General features: G+C 37.5%; 1 long non-coding RNA gene across 2 annotated transcripts; it reads right to left on the minus strand.

The window, feature by feature from the left end:
• Positions 1-11367: 11367 nt before the first annotated feature.
• LOC141646435 (uncharacterized) lies at positions 11368-14115 on the minus strand. Of its 2 annotated transcripts, none has more exons than XR_012545554.1 (4): positions 13931-14115; positions 12924-13018; positions 11843-12005; positions 11368-11623 (listed from the first exon to the last, which is right to left on the minus strand). It is a non-coding gene; the product is annotated as an uncharacterized LOC141646435 (long non-coding RNA). The 2 variants fall into 2 exon arrangements; XR_012545555.1 differs by lacking the exon at positions 13931-14115 and adding an exon at positions 13122-13413.
• Positions 14116-16825: the final 2710 nt, after the last annotated feature.

Raw genomic sequence — 16825 nt, forward strand, 5'->3', positions numbered from 1 at the left:
CACGATATAACATTGTTTAAGGAGCAAAATCGCGTTCTAACGTCTTTAATACATTGGAAATAAAACTATCGCATCATCTTTTAAAATCAACCTTATTAAGGTTGTTATGTCATCAAATGTACGCCACCACATTGATCAGTGTATAAAAACACCAATTAGTAAAATAACCGGAAAAAATTAACCCCATAATGAGTTAAGAAGCAAAAAAATTCCGACTTGGCCCATTCGTGTGGCATACACAAACTAGCATTGGTCAATTCGTATAAATTACACGAATTAGTCTTGGGTCACAGGACTCACAGCTGATGTCACTTTCACCGGTAAAGTGTAATAATATAAATATGGTCTAATTGGTAATTAACTAAGTATTAAATTTAAAACAATAAAATCCAAATTCATTAGTATCCATATTGATATACCAAATTCTTATATAAGGTGAGTGTATTCGTCTTAATTTTACATAGTATATAAGACCAAAGCATAATATATCAGAGAAAATAATAAATTTGTCTTATATATTTAAGTATGATGATATTTGATTTGTTATAAAATTAAGACGAATACCTTTGTTATAAAGGAGACTAAATGTATGCCTTAAGAGTTCATGTACATATTCATTTATAGTTTAAAATCACAATCATGCTCTCTTACCTATCATGTATTTTTGGTTGGTGAAATCGGAAACTAACATGGATTTATTATTTGTATATTTGAGACGGATATTGGAAAATCGGAATATACATACAATACAGCCGTGATTTTAGTTAAAAATCACAATTCCGATAGATAATCCCTTAGAATCTTGACGCCATGATTTCTTTCGATTATAACACCAATTCGGAACCAATCTTTTCAACATGAATATTGTATTGTTGTCAGAATCCAGTGTTTTTATTTTTTAATTAACTTAATCAAAGACAGTCTTAGAAAAGCTAGTATTTTCTTAAACGTCAATATTATAAGAGTAACAATTTAAACAACAAAGTTAGCTCTATCTCGACATTTTTTTTTTCGTTTAATTTAATAATTGGCATTTAGAAGCTTTTTGTTTGAAAATAGGAGCGACCGTTATGTTGCTAAAAAAACATGATATAAAATCGGGACATATAACAACCGCATGCACTTACAAATTTGATTTTCGCAACTTCTATAATAATACAAGTGACACAACCTACACCCGAGCTCGTATAATTTTTCACCAATACGTGTTATTATCCAAACAACGAAATAATGAAAATATACTAAAAAGAAATAATTATAATAAGGAAAATAATACAAAAGAATATAATAGGAAAAAAATTAGAGGGTACAGCAAAACAACAGCCACATTTTCTACCCACATATTTTTTTGTATAACTATAAATACACCCAGTCTGGTAGTCCATATAACTAAGACAACTACTCTTTGCTCTCTCTAAAAAAAAATATTCCATTGCTCAATAAAAATTGTATGTTATCCATGGCGACTCCTGTTCTGAAAAAGAAGAGCAATAAGCTGGTTACGTTCTCTAAGCACCGAGGAGGTGTATTTAAAAAAGCTAGCGAGCTATATATGCACACTTTGCGGTGTACAAGCTCTATGCATAGTTTTATCCCCCGCAAACAAAGTCTTCGCTTTTGGCCACCCCTCGGCAAAGGCCATTATCATCCGCTTTTTACCCGAGGATAACAATTTGCCTCAAGATAATCGATTTTCTATTCATTTTGAAGAGGTTCAGTGGAGACTCGATTATCTTGAGGCAAGTTGTTGTCCTCATGCAAGAAGCGGTTGATAATGGCCTCCAATGAGGGATGGCCAAAAGCCATGGGCTTATTAGCAGGGGAGAAAATTATACATAGAGCTTGTACACCGCAAAGGGTGCATAACTCGCTTGCCTTTTTTAGTATTCCCTGGCTACGCTTGGAGTACGTAACCAACCTATTGCTCTCCTTTTCCATGCGTTCCAGGGCAACCCTTTGTCGCCCTCTAGTTTGTCTACCAAGATTGGCCATGGACCATGGTTAAGAATACAAGTTTTAATGAGTGATTGAGTTTGTTATTTTTTTATTTATTTTTTAAGAGAGAAAGAGAGGGAAGAGTAGTTGTCTTGATTTTACACAAGCTTTGGGCTGTATTTATTCAGGAAAAAAATGAGTATTTAAAAAATTTTAGTTTCCGGAAAATGTAGGCTGTTTTTTTTTTTCTACCCCTAATTTTTTAATTAGTTTGTAAATTTGTATATTCACTTTAGAAAAAATCTTTCCGATTTGGTATTATAATTGGAAAAAATCACAACGGCACGATTCTAATGGATTGTATATTGGAATTGCGATTTTTAGCTAAATTAATTATTTTATTGTATATATTCTGAATTTCTGATATTTGTTTCCAGATATACAAGTAAACTCATTTCATTATCTAATTTAGGCTCTGTTTGGTAAAACTGACTGAAAAGGTACCTGAAACCTGAAAAGGTACCTGAAACCTGATAAGGTGACTAAAATTAAAAAGGTACCTGAAAAGCTAGCTTTAAAATTGGAAACTGATAAGGTAGCTGATTAATTGTAAAGTGTTTGGTAAAACTAACTGAAAAGGTAACTGATTTTTTGTAAAATGACATAAAAGGACATTAATAATTATAATAAATTAATTTAAATAAAGGGTAAATATGTAAAGTAGAACATTTCAGCTACCTGAAACTTTAAAAAGCTACCTGGAGTAGCTTTTCATTTCAGGTACCTGGAATGACTTTTACCAAACAGCACTAGGTAAAACAACTACCTGAAATATTAGTCAAATCAGGTTGCTTGGTCAAATCAGGTACCTGAAATGACTTGCCAAACATAGCCTTAACCAACCCAAAATACATGAGAGGTAAGAGAGCACGATTATGATTTTAAACTATAAATTAAATTAAATGAACATGTACATGATCTCTTAAGGACATTAATCACTCTGTACATCATTGGATCTTTATTGCTCTTAAATGTGATACTTTGTACTTAGTAGTAATTTTGTTAAAAGTAATGATTTTGCATGAATTAATATGCTCTAATGTCGTTAGCTTCTTATCGAACAGCGTTCGTGAAACAGAAAAAAAAAAAAAAAATCTTAAAAGCGAACGGTAGGCGGTAGCAATTAGCTGCCGTTGAACCTTGTAACTAATTAGTGACATAGTGCAAGGAGCCGTACATTTAGCCGTAAAATCCCTGAAAATTGCGCGCGCGTTACTTTTATTTCGAACCCTTAGATTTTATATTTCCGCTTATGTATTTTCATTTTCGTTTTCATAGTCAAGTAGTACTTCAAGATTACTTCCTGCATGTCGAATCTTGGAGCTTGATTCTTAGTTTAAGTTATGTTTTTAGGCGCTTAGATTTCATATCGCTATTCTGCACTTTCAATATATCCTCCTACGAGGACCAAAATATCAAATTTGCCTCTATGAGATGTGCTAGTCAATAAAAACCGCTTCTCATCTTTAAACTTGATATTGCTTGTCTCTTGCTTACAATAATCGTATTGCTTACATTTACTGCATTCATGTGCCAGACTTTAATAATCGTGACTAAGATTCCCGACACACACCCGAGTCACGAGAAACGTGCTAGTGGGAGGTCCCTCACTAGTTCGAGACCCTTGTTCCTTGCATTCTTACCCTAAAGTTGGGCAAGTATGCGCACTATGATCCGGCGCATAGGCAGGAGAGTCGTAATTTTGTACATAGCAATATACATGTAACACACTAACACGTGATTTTACCGTTGTAAAGGCTGGTTAAGGCCTCTTTGATATCTTTTAAAAGAAAAATACTTTGTATTAAGGAAGTGGGAGGGTCGTAATTATGCACGGAGTAATTACGTAATGCTCATCTTTTTTCGGAATTATTTTTTCATATACGGACTTTACTCTTTCACATATACTTTTTCATAAATATTCCATGGCATACCCTTTTATCTAAAACCTAATCAAATTAACTCAAATTTATACTACCTTTTCTTTAAAATCAAATCTAATTACTCTACAAACTTGAACAATAAATCTCTAATTAGTGAAATTATTGTGTTTATCAATAATTAATGAAATTAATAAAATTTATTTGTTTTATGTGCACAATCATTTGCACAATGGAATCAGACTTTGGTCTATACCTGCGTTGCCAAACTTTCTCATTGTTTGAAAAATCATTTTCATTGTCAATAAACTCCGCATAGCATCTGACGGATTCGTTGGATTCGTCTTTCTTGTTATGTATATATGAAATTTCACATTCATTTATGTCTTTCTTTGTGTATATGGGGCCAATTTGGATTGGGCGGTGTGATTAGGTATGCAACGGCTAGAGTGGGTGGCGTTTAGGAGTCGGAACTGATAGATGAACCAACTCAACCAAAACTCTAAGGTGATGATTGAGGCCCAAATATTATATATAATTATTCCTATTACGCCTCCTCACTCAAATGCCCATTGGGCTTGAAGAGTGGTTAGTTGTGCACCGGCTCCCCGTGCACCGTGTCTTTGAAATTCCACTGAGAGTTTTTGAGGAGTTTTGAGGTTGTCAGGATTCGAACCTGTGACCTTTTGATCACATTGGCTCTGATACCATGATAGATGAACCAACTCAACCAAAACCTTAAGGTGATGGTTGAGCCCCAACTATTATAATTATTCCTATTATGCTCCCTCACTCAAAGAAGCGAGACTTGTGAAGTGGTTTGGTGAGGGTTTCAGCAAGCTGGTCATTGCCATTTATGTGTTGTATGTGAATAGTGCCAAGACGAACTTGCTCTTTGACAAAATGGAAGGCAAAGGCGAGATGCTAGCTTCATGCAAGAGTGAAAAACGGGGTTGGCCGAGTAGTGCGCTGCGCTTAGATTATCACAGTATATACTCGGTGCCGGAACATGAGTGACTCCAAGCTCGTGAAGAAGAGACTTGAGCCATAAAATTTCAGAGGTTGTGTCGGTTATAGCACGTAACTCAGCTTCTGTGGATGAACGAGACAAGGCTCGCTGCTTCTTTGAAGACCACGAAATGGGGTTATATCCCAAGTAAACAATGTAACCAGTAGTTGAGACATAGTCAGAGGGGTCGCCTCTTAAATCTGCATCACAAAATGCATGGAGACGAAGAGGGGACGAGTTAGAGAGGTGTATACCGAGGTAAATGGCCCCTTGTAAGTATCGAAGTAGGCGTTTTAGGACAGTCCAGTGGGTGGAGGTTGGGTGAGTAAGAAACTGAGCTAGCATGTTGACGGGAAAGGCGATGTCAGGTCTTGTCAAGGAGAGGTATTGAAGACTGCCAATTATAGCTCGATAGGTTGTTTCATCTTCAGATGGGTGGGTGGGTTCGGCAATAAGTGGAGAATAAGAAAGTATTAGAGTCGTTGCGGGTTTACAATCTTGAAAGTTGTGTTTGTGAAGGAGGTCGGATAGGTACTTAGTTTGGTTTAAGTGTAAGCCATTGGTGGTGGGTGTCACTTCAATACCAAGAAAATAGGATAGCGGGCCAAGGTCTTTGAGAGAGAACTTGTGAGAGAGTTGAGAGATGAAGGTCGTTATGCGGGTTGTGTTCGGACCTGTGACGATTATATTATCGACATAGACAAGAACATATAAGCGGTGTTGCGGTGTTATAAGAATAAAGAGAGAGGGATCCAAAATGGAATTTTGAAAACCGTAGTGGATGAGGTAGTTTTTAAGCTCGGTATACCAGGCTCTCGGGACTTTTTTGACGCCATGGATCGCTTTGTGTAATTTGCAAACATGGTCGGGTTTTTCGAGGTCAATGAATCCTGGTGGTTGGGTCATAAAAATGGAGTCAGTGAGACGCCCATGAAGAAAGGCGTTATTAATATCGAGTTGGTGGAGATGCCAATGTTGAGTGACAACAATGGTTAAGATGAGACGAATGGTTGTGAGTTTGATAACGGGGCTAAAGGTTTCCAAGTAGTCGATGTCGGGTCTTTGATGAAAACCTTTGGCAACAAGTCTCGCTTTATGTTGCTTTATACTGCCATCGAGATTGTATTTCACTCGATAAACCCATTTGCATCCAACAATATTTGGGGCTTGGTTACGAGGCACAAGAGTCCAAGTTTGGTTTCGTATAAGAGCTTCGTGCTCATCGGTCATGGCCCCTCTCCAACGAGGGTCAACAAGGGCGTGTTTGGTGGTGGTGATGGTCTCAAGTTAAACCTCGCAAGTGCACGATTTTATCGTTGTACACTTAAAAGGGTCGATCCCACAAGGAGTAGGTGGAGTACTAATCGTTCTAATTCACAAGCTTAGCTAAGTCGATAAAAAAACAAAGAGGGGGGGTAACAAACTAACACTAACCTAACAAATTTAAAGACTATAAACTAGACAAGGAAAGAACAAGCTAAGAGATAAAAGGATAGATCAAATAAAGAGAAGGACTAGAACTCGGTCCGACCATAAACATGAGTAATTCCACATACTAATCATCTCGGCTAATCAAAAGGGGTAGAAAGGTAAGGGGGAGATGGCTCTAATTCGCCTAGAACCTCCCTTCCGGTCTCGCACTAGGACACTAGCTACTCCGACTAACCCCCCTCCCGGGTTCGAAAGTCGGTATCCCCAACTCACAACCCGACAACCCCAAGAACATGCATTTTCCCAAGGAGGTCAAGTGAATGGTCAAGGTCATTAAGCCCTCATCATATTCCGGGTCATCCCACTCCCCCTTCCGGAGGTCGATTTCAAACGCTAGCCTAGAGGCACCCTCCCTCGGTTCTCCCTTCCGGTCTCAACCTTAGTTGGTGACAAGGGTCGGTCCCCAAATATTCGACTAACAACCTAACCAACTTCCGTTGGTGGACAAGGGTCAAAAGCCGACACTACCCGGAAACCAAACCATAAGCATGCAAATTCCTCTAAACTACCCTCACCAATTTCCCCCACAAATTAGCCTTAATGATAATTAGTTAGTGAAATTACCCATATCGGGTCAAACCGAGTCCTAGAAGGAGACTACTCACTAATCATGGTCCTAATTGTAAAATAAACAATAAAGATGGAAACTTTGGTCACAAACATGGCGAGGAGATGAATCTTACTACTAAACATGCAACAAATCAACAATAATTAAGAGAAAAAGAGATTAATTCTAATAACAAGGTTAACTAATCTAAAAGGCACAATCTTTAACCAAATCAACTCAAAGATTAAGTCTTTGAGGACAACTATCCAAGGATGAACAAATGAAAGAGAATCAAAGCAAAGAGGAACAATGAAAAGATGAACAATGATGAAATCAACAACAACAAACAAACAACAACAACAATTTTAACATAAACAATCAAATAAACTTGAAGGAAGAACAAAGTGTAAACAAATGAAAATAGGGAGAGAATTAATACCAACACAATAGTGAAAGAGGAATTTGGATAGAAATAATAAAGAAGAAAATCCTTCAATCTTCTTACAAACCCAAATTCAATCACTAATTGATTGAAGAACTTCTCTAATTAAGGAAAGATTAACCAAGAGATTAACAAAGTTTTAAGCTTGAAAGGGTAAAATTCTGGATCTAGGGTTGTGTGTACAAAGGGGTTTAAGAGGGGGTATTTATAGGTTCCACAAGGATTAGGACAGAAATTGAAATGGGCTTTGAAACACGCATACGCACTCCCGGCCGGTCAACCGGTCAGCACCTTGGGTGCTGGTTTACTGGGAGATCTCTGGAATTTTGAACAAGTTTTGGAAGTCATCAGGTGTGCACGGCCGGTCGACCGGCTGCCGGTCCCTGACCGGCTGGGACATCTTGACTTTGGACTTGACTTTTTCTGCCTTGGGGGAACTCCCAGCCGGCTAGCCGGCTGCCGGTCATTTGACCGGCAGGGAGATCCCTGTAACTTTCTTCCAACTTCTTTGTTTCCTAGCTCATTGTGTCTTCCCAGCCGGCTAGCCGGCCGCCGGGCCACCGGCTGGGGATGCTCTTTCTTGTTTTCTTCCTCGTTTTCATGTATATACGTGCTCCCAGCCGGCTGGCCGGCTGCCGGCCTACCGGCTGAGAGTACTTCTCAGCATCATTCCTTCATCTTTCGTGCGTGGCTTAGTATTCCCGTCTTTCTAGCCTCGTTTCGCCCGTTCCCGCCTCAATTTCTGCAAGGGGGCCACAGTGTCATAGTAAAGGGAATCGGGACAAGAAACGAGAGTAAAAGGGGTACAAAACCGCCCCAAATGGGGTCGAATATGCATGAAAATAGAGGGAAAAAGAGTGCAAAATGGTCCTATATCAGGTGGTTGGGGTGGGATGAGATGAAGATAAGGTGACTGTTTGGGCATACTTTGGATTGGGTTTGACTATGTTATTGCATAGTCGGGTGACTGCACGACTGGTGGGTGGAGGAAGGGGTGGTGGTGGAGGTGAAGGTGAGCTGTGAGGAGTGGTGGAGACAGGAGTGGTGGTGGTTGAGGGTGGGCTTTGCGGAGTTGATGGTTGATGAGTAGCATTTTGGTCGCATTTTACCCCGCATTTATACCTTAGTCCGACTCGATTTTGCGTGCTTAATTATCTAATAAGCTCATTTAATTACTAATTTATAATAATTAGCCGTCTTAGTCATATTTGATAATTAGTCGGTTTTGTATAATATTAATAAAATATTGTTTTGTTGTTTATAAATTTGTAGGTGAGACGGAATAACAAAGCTGAAATTTGAGATTGAGTCGATAAAGACGGAAAATAGAGAGGCTAATGAGCAAGACGGTTTTAAACAATCAACAAGTGAAGTAAATGAAGGAAAGTTGAGAAAGTCAAAGTCAACCTTTGACCCGTCTCCTAAACCCACACCATTTCTCATCATCAATTCACTACCCTGCAGCAACAACACCAACGAACCACTCCGCAACCACCATAATTTCCTCCATCAATTCAACTCAAAATCAGACCACCATCACCATCACCTTCACATCTCGTCTCGCTTCCAGACCTGCACCACCATTGCCATCGTCTTCATTCATCAATCACCAACCAAATTCCGCGACACCACTCCAGCCACCGAGCACCACCACAAACTCAACTCCACCTCAACCCAGAAATCCTCTGTCCTCATCACCTGCATCACCAACATCGACAACCCCACATTTACCAATCAACTTCATCACCACCAACTCGCCATTATACATTCATTCAACCCCCACCAACACCATTGACCAGCTCATTCCGACATCAATACTCTCGCCACCTGCACCAAATCACCATCAACCGCCTTCGAGCACCGTCGCATGCCCATCTGCTCAACCAGCAATTCGAGATAAACAAGGACCACCACCATGGATGACCACAACCCGAGGCCGAACGTGACAGTAGCCCGTAATCATCTCCACTGATGCGCATAATTCAATCACGGTTTCATTGGCTGAGTTTTGAGGAAATGTAGAGAATAAGACAGAAGTAAGGAAAAGACGTCCATGCCCTTTATTTTCATTTTATTTGAAACCTGCGTTTTGTTACAATGGGGATGTCGTTTCAATTATTTGGCTGCACCTACTATAAAAACAAATGGGTCAGCAACTTTTAGAACTCTGATAGTTTAGACGCAGCCTTCAGCAATAGGATAGCAAAACAGTAGGAGTAGTTGGTAGATATAGAAAATCCATCTCATTTTTCCTCTCAATTTCTCCCTAATTAAAGTTGTAATCTTTCGTTTGTTCTTAGTATCCAAATTTCTCTCCTTTTATTAGTTTACAATTAGTTTTGAGTTGTAATTTTGGAAGACAAGAAGGCATTCATCCTCCATTTTTCAATCGAAGTTTGCTCCTTTAATTTAAATTGGTATATTTCTTATCTTAATTTCACTCTATTTTAATTGTTTACATGTTTTTAATTTCATCTTATATTGTTTGTTTAATCTTGTTGCTAACCATGTTTGGCATGGTTAGTATTGGTGTAGTTGTATTGCTTGTGTTAACTATGTTTCAATAGAATTACTCTAGGGTTAAAGGGAGGGTTTGGGTAAACATCAGGGATGATAATGAGTTGTTTACATTTGAATATGGGTTAAAAATCGAGTCTTTACGTACTTGCATTGAAGGCGTTCGATGAAATGGGTGAATGGAAGTTCATACCTTTCTTTGAATTTTGCTTAACATTTCTTTACATGAGAGTGAATAAGAGTGTTTGATAGCATGTATGTGATGAGTTTGACATAATATGAAAGTTTTATGGTGAGCATAAGGTGACTAGGAAACTAGCTTCATTCCTTGACCGAAACCGTGACCCAATTCTCGTAGACTTTTGCATCTCCCTCTCCCTACCTAGACAAACCCGAAGACCCTAACTTTTTCCTCTCTTGTTTCCGTCTTTGTGTGTGTGTGTTTACCTATTGTTTTAGCCTAGTTTGTTAGCGTATTAATCATTCATATGTTTTGCATCCGACTAAACTAAAACTAAACAATAGACTTGTAGCCTAACCCCACCATCCTTGTGATCGACCTCGACTTACCAAACTTTACTAGTTAGGTATCGAGCTTTATAAATTTGTTTTTGATAAGGGTGTGACGACTTTACCCCCAGTATCAATGGTGAGGAGGGAGTAGTGGGTGATACGGGTTGAGATGTAGCCGGAGTAGGGGTGGGTTCAAGTTGGGTGGCAATGGTGGAGGCATGGAGGTGGGAATAAGGATGGGAATTGTGAGATCACACCATTGGTCCGGAGAGGGTAGTTTGGAGATGGAGGTACACGTGAGGGTGAGGTATGAAAATTCGGTTTCTATGAAGCGAACATAACGCGATGTGTACAATTTGTTCGTGATTGGTTCGAAACAGAGGTAGGCACTTTGGATGGTGGAATAACCAACAAAGACACACGGTTGGGATTTGGGTTCAAGTTTGTGTTGGGTATATGAGCGAAGCCAAGGATAGCAAAGACACCCAAACGGTCGTAATTTGTGATAATTTGGATGGGTATTGAACATGATTTTGTAAGGTGATTGATTGTCAATGGTAGACGACGGAAGTCGGTTTACAACAAATCCCTTGCATTTTTGACGCTTATGAAGCCAACTCTCGACGCAAAAAAGCGTCGATAATTATATTCTCGACGCTTCTTAAAAGCGTCAAAATTTTTACCGTCAGTATTTTTTGACGCTTTTTAGCGTCACCAATTTTGACGCCTTTATGCGTCAATAATAAAAAAACTACGCTTTTAAGTGTCACTCTATGGCATAATCATGACACTAAAATTATATATTCATGACGCTTTTAACCGTCATCTATTGATTTCTCTATAACGAATTATTGTATGCATCAATTTTGTTTCATATACATCACGACGACATATATTTAATCAAAGTTCTTACATTATTGTCGATCGGGGTCGTCGTTAAATTGTAACAAAACCTCATAATTAATAACCAAGAAAACTAGAAATTAAAATACTCATAATATAATTAAATTAGTAGTTACTACTACAATTCAAGTATTACATTATTCAACCATGCCAAAATAGAAAGAGTGTTGACTTGAACTTAATCCAAAATACATATTAAAACTCAAGTTATCAAATGGTACTAGAACAAAAAATCTCTTGATAAAATAATTCGACGCGATAGTTGTAGCAGATAACATTCCGTCTCATTATTCCGGCGCGACTTGACCATCCGAAGAATCTGAAACCTACAAATTTCAAATGAGCGCGGCGATTTAGTATCAGGTAATTCACTTTGAGGAAGAAAATATGGTTTTAACTACAGAGTTCCACAAAAGGCAAATAAATGAAGAGAGTTTAATAGTGAAGCATTCAAATACGAAAGAGTCAAATGCCTTATAAAAAATATTTGACCTGAATATTTATGGCAGAAAGTTCTAAAACTATATTAAAAAACAACTCAATACCTCAATCGAGAGATGTAGATCATCACAATATTATTCGTGCTTGATATCCATGTTCTTTGAAGGAGATTGTCGTCGCAACCTTAATTGTCCAATTAATCCTCTTTATGTTTCATCAGTAACTCTTTGTGAAGAAACGTTGCACAGAACTAAGCAACCGCTTTACCTGCAAACACCGTAAGATAAACTTAACATTATCACAACATCCTCTCCATCGACTTTGAATAAAGTAAATAAAGAAAAGCATCTTCTCCATTAACTTCTATTTCTACTTATTTCACATTTCCACAACATAGTACTGAGTAGTATAGCAAGTCATTATTAGTTCATTAACCCCACTTCTTCTCCTTAATTCTTTGGGAGGGAACACTGAAATTAGACTTGTCTTTTGTGTAGTCCTATAACCACAACTCGAAAAACAACCACAATAAATGAATGTTTAAAAACTATTTGATTGATAAAAAATAACAGGTGCACACTTTTTCATATTAATGTCAAGAAGCGAAAACAAAAGTTGCAGTAGAACTAGATGGTCATAGAGATGAAGGATAAATTAGATCAATTATGTGATTTCATTAAATCACAATCTATGCAAACATATGAATCTTTCACATGACTAACATATTCAGTATCATTTTTCAGCAACTGATCACATGTTTGGATATTTCCAATACTATTAAATACGCATCTGTCAACTTCTCCAAAACAACTCATCCAAGCTCAAAAATGTTGATGGAACTCATCCAAACTAAAAAAAGCTACTAAAAATAATAATCCACTCTGTAATACATTCAACTGAAACTCAATCATATTGCTCTTTTCACTCTATGTTGTGCAAAGCCACCCCATTCCAACACCTAAGCACACCAAAAGCGACGATATCGCAGCATTAGTTGAAATGTAGATTGAGAACATCAGAGATTTAGAGGACAAAGAAACATTACGGGAACCTTACGGTCAAGTAAAAAAAACTTGTTTAAACTCTTTAGTACTCCATAATTCAGTAGGCTAAAAAAGAATATAGAAATACAGAGCAGATAAGAATAGATAAGAATGGAAGCTGAGAAGTTTCAGTAATTATTACCTCCTCAGCGTAAGCACGACCAATCTAATCTAATTTCCTTAAACTTTTAGACTATGCATTCCTCTCTTCTGTCATTTTTTTTTCAGCAGCACACACTGTAAAATAAAGGGAAGAAACTAAGGACCATTAGACTATGATGGAAAATGGAAGAAGAAAAATATAACAAATTAAGTCCAACGACAAGTAAAGAATAGTTACCAAGTTCATATAATTCATGTTTCCTAGCTCTTTAGAAGTTAACTTTATAATGATGGTAGACAAAGACACTTACAAAACTGCCAACATACAGTAAATCCCAAATACAAAAAATTAGAAAGTACAACTATCGTTGAGCTCTAGCTTCATAACCAATTGATTGTATAAAAAGTAATTTATCTTGGACCAACAACTACACTGGTTTGTAGCATAAGAAATGCCAAATTTACATTTTCAAATCCATGTTCCTGTCCCACATCCCAAATTCATGTTTTCGGTAATATGAAATAATAAAATAAGTGAAGAACAAAAAAAAAATTAAAGCATTTTATATCGAGTTAATACTTGAATACTCCGTATAATCAACGAAAACATTGGCATAGCTAAACAAAAAGAAAGAGAGAAATAGAAGAGAGCTTGAGAAACATGGGCAAGGCCGACAAACCCCCATGATTGAACAAAATTACTCCTTCCGTCCAAATCATTTGTTTTCCTTCGATTAAAATAATCCTCACAAAGAATAATAAAGCCAAACAAATGATTGGGACGAAGGGAGTAATACAATTGTCAACTACGCAGTCCTTAATATTTCGTTCATTTGTGTGACTGGCCTTATGACCATTTGTAATACCACTTATTAGGATTAAACAAAACCCACAAATTAATCATAGAATGAAGAGAAATCAGTGGCTTTATACACCAATTAGATAGAAAATCATGCAAATTGGATATAAATTACAAAATTAACATAAAAATCAAAACAAAGAATAAGAGATACTTCATATTAGGGTTTGTTTGAAGTAAGAACTTACGAGAGGATTAGAAACAATGGAGTGAATTGAAGGTGTAGATGACAAACTAATCTTGGCAGTGCATATTTCGAAGCCTATAAGAAATAGAGAGATGAAGAAGAAACAACAGTGAAGATGAAAACAAACAGGATCGGAGGGAGAGAAGGGTGTTTTCATCTCTTTTGGTGGAAGATGGGAAACTCCGATTCTAGATCTAGTAGGGTTTTGTCTTATTTTAAAGGATGAAAGGAAAAATTGATTTTTAAAATTTTCACAATTGCGCTAAGGTACGATTTTTTAACTATGCATAGTTAAGTTGAGCGGGACTCAAAAATTTAGACGGAATGAATGGAGGGAATTCACAATACCCAATAAAATAGGCTCCACGCTTTGGAAAAGCGTCAATGTTGAAGCGTCAATGTTGAAGCGTCAAAAAGACAAGGGGTTTGTAGTAGTGTGATAAGATATGTGGCCGTTGGAAAAGCATATGGCCAAAAAGTGTTGGGCATTTGAGCTTGAGTGAGAAGAGCAAGTCCGGTTTCGACAATGTGACGATGCCTTCGCTCAGCAAATCCATTGTGCTCGGGTGTATGAGGTGGCGAAGTAAGGTGGGTAACACCGTCATTTAGGAGTGTCTGGGTCAATTTTTTGTACTCCCCCCATTGTCTGAATAAAATTGTTTTATTGGTTTTTGGAAGAATTTCTCAATGATGACTTTAAACCGATTGAACGCGACTTCCGTATCAGGTTTCTTTTTAAATGGGTAGAGTCAGAAATAGTGAGAATGATGATCCACAAAAATCACGTAATACTTATACGAGTCATAAGATGAGACGGGGGCGGTCCAAACATCAGAAAATATGAGATCAAGTGGGGCGTGGGATTTCAATGTTAAAATAGAAAAAGGAAGCTTGTGGCTTTTATTAACTAAACAAGCATTGCAATATTGAAAATCAGAGATGCGAAAATTGAAACTAGCGTTTAACAATTTTAAAGTTGCGGAAGAAGGGTGTCCTAGTCGTTTGTGCCACAAGTTGCTGGATAGTTTGGCCGTGTGTGCCGAGGGCCGAGGTGAGGGTGGATGCCACTCATACGAGCCATCATGGAATTGCTCGAGAAGACGGTTGTCCCCCGTTGTAGTTTCCTTAAAACAAAAAGAGGTTTGTGAGAATAAAGCAAGAGTACACGGTTGTCTCTACAAAATTGAGAGACGGAAAGTAAATTACGACAAATGGTAGGAACAACAAGAACATTATTAAAGACGAGTGTATGAGTAGAAGTAGAGATAGAATAAGAACCAATATGGGTAATAGGGAGAGACAAACCATCACCAATGATAAGATCGTCGGGTCCTTAATATGGGGTGTGCATTGGTAGTGTGCTAAGATCATTAGTAATGTGGTGTGAAGCACCACTATCGATTAGATAGGAGGAGGTGGGGTTGGTGGCAACAATGGCGGTGTGGGCATAGGGTCTATTCTGACGACTAGGGAGTGGTGGGAATACGACATTAGGATAGTCTCGTTTGAAGTCGGGACAATCGCTAATGACGTGGCCAGTAGAGCGACAATACTGGCATTTTCCTTTAAAGGGTTTAGGTTGTGAATTGTCGCTAATGTACATGTAATACACTAACACACGATTTTATCGTTGTACAGGCTGGTTGAGACTTTTTCGATTTATTTTAGAAGAAAAATACTTTGTATTCAGGAAAGAGCGAGGGTCGTAATTTTGCACGGAGTAATAAATATGTAATGCGCGTTTTTTTTTTGTGGTAGATTAGTATTTAGTAATGACTTATTTTCCATTATAATAAATTTATTTTGAAGGCATGAGATCCTAAAATTGAAAGAAATATTTTTGCAACTTTTATTTTGGCTACTATTACCAACCTAATAACCGACAATATTTATAGATGATTTAACTATTTATTGGATAATGATAAGTGGAAGCCTATCTTTTTTTTTGGCTTTGGCTTCAATAGTATTAATGATTAATGATTGTCATCATCAGAGAACACCTTCCATGCTACGAACAAGCGTGTGTTACTGAAGGGGAGACTCTAGAAATGATTTCTTTTAAAGTGTGTGTTACTGATAAACGACTGAAAGTTTTGAAATAGAAAGGAGATTATATTTTTCTTTTGTTGTTAAAAGAACATGATTAGTGATCCTTCCGTTTCCGAGGCAATGGAAGATTGAGAATGATCATATGTAGTGTTTGCTATCAAAGATTTGTACTAGGCATTACTGTGAGTTGTGACCATATTTTGACATGATATCGGCCGCTTTTATGGCACAATGTTCAGAATTAGGCGGTGACGAAGATCAAAACCGAAACCTAGAATTAGTACGTAATGTAATGAATTAATACCATAATTTGTGCTGAGGGTTCGTTGTTTTCTCTTTAGGTATTGTAAGATACGAACGAGCGTGGGTGTGAACTTAAATCTTTTTTTTTTTTTTTTTTTTTTTTTTTTACCATCTGTTGTAATGAATTAATACCATAACGGATTGGGTCTTGTAGGTTAAAGATTCTGACGGGTTAAAAATAGGGAAAGCTTGCTTGTAACAGTCAAAGCAAGGTTGACATTGAGTCCATATGAGATCACTTCCGGTATCTATGATACCAATTTGGGAGACGGGTGGCGTGCCATACGACAATTCTATAATGTACGCTCCATCATGAGTAGAGTAGACTTGGGATTGTATGTCACTTAGAGAAAATGAGGAGGATGATGTCCTAAATCGCTCGACTCGAGACATCGAATGTTGGATTGCGTTCTTTAGACGATCATATTTATTTTTTCGTAGAATAATGAGAGAATCTTCAAGTCTGCATATGCTACCGAGTATTAGTTTTGTGATTTTTACCATCTGTTGTATATGCTACTTGCCAATCACACTTTCACATTTA

The sequence above is a fragment of the Silene latifolia genome, chromosome 3 (assembly GCF_048544455.1).
Source record: "Silene latifolia isolate original U9 population chromosome 3, ASM4854445v1, whole genome shotgun sequence".
Lineage (NCBI taxonomy): Eukaryota > Viridiplantae > Streptophyta > Magnoliopsida > Caryophyllales > Caryophyllaceae > Silene > Silene latifolia.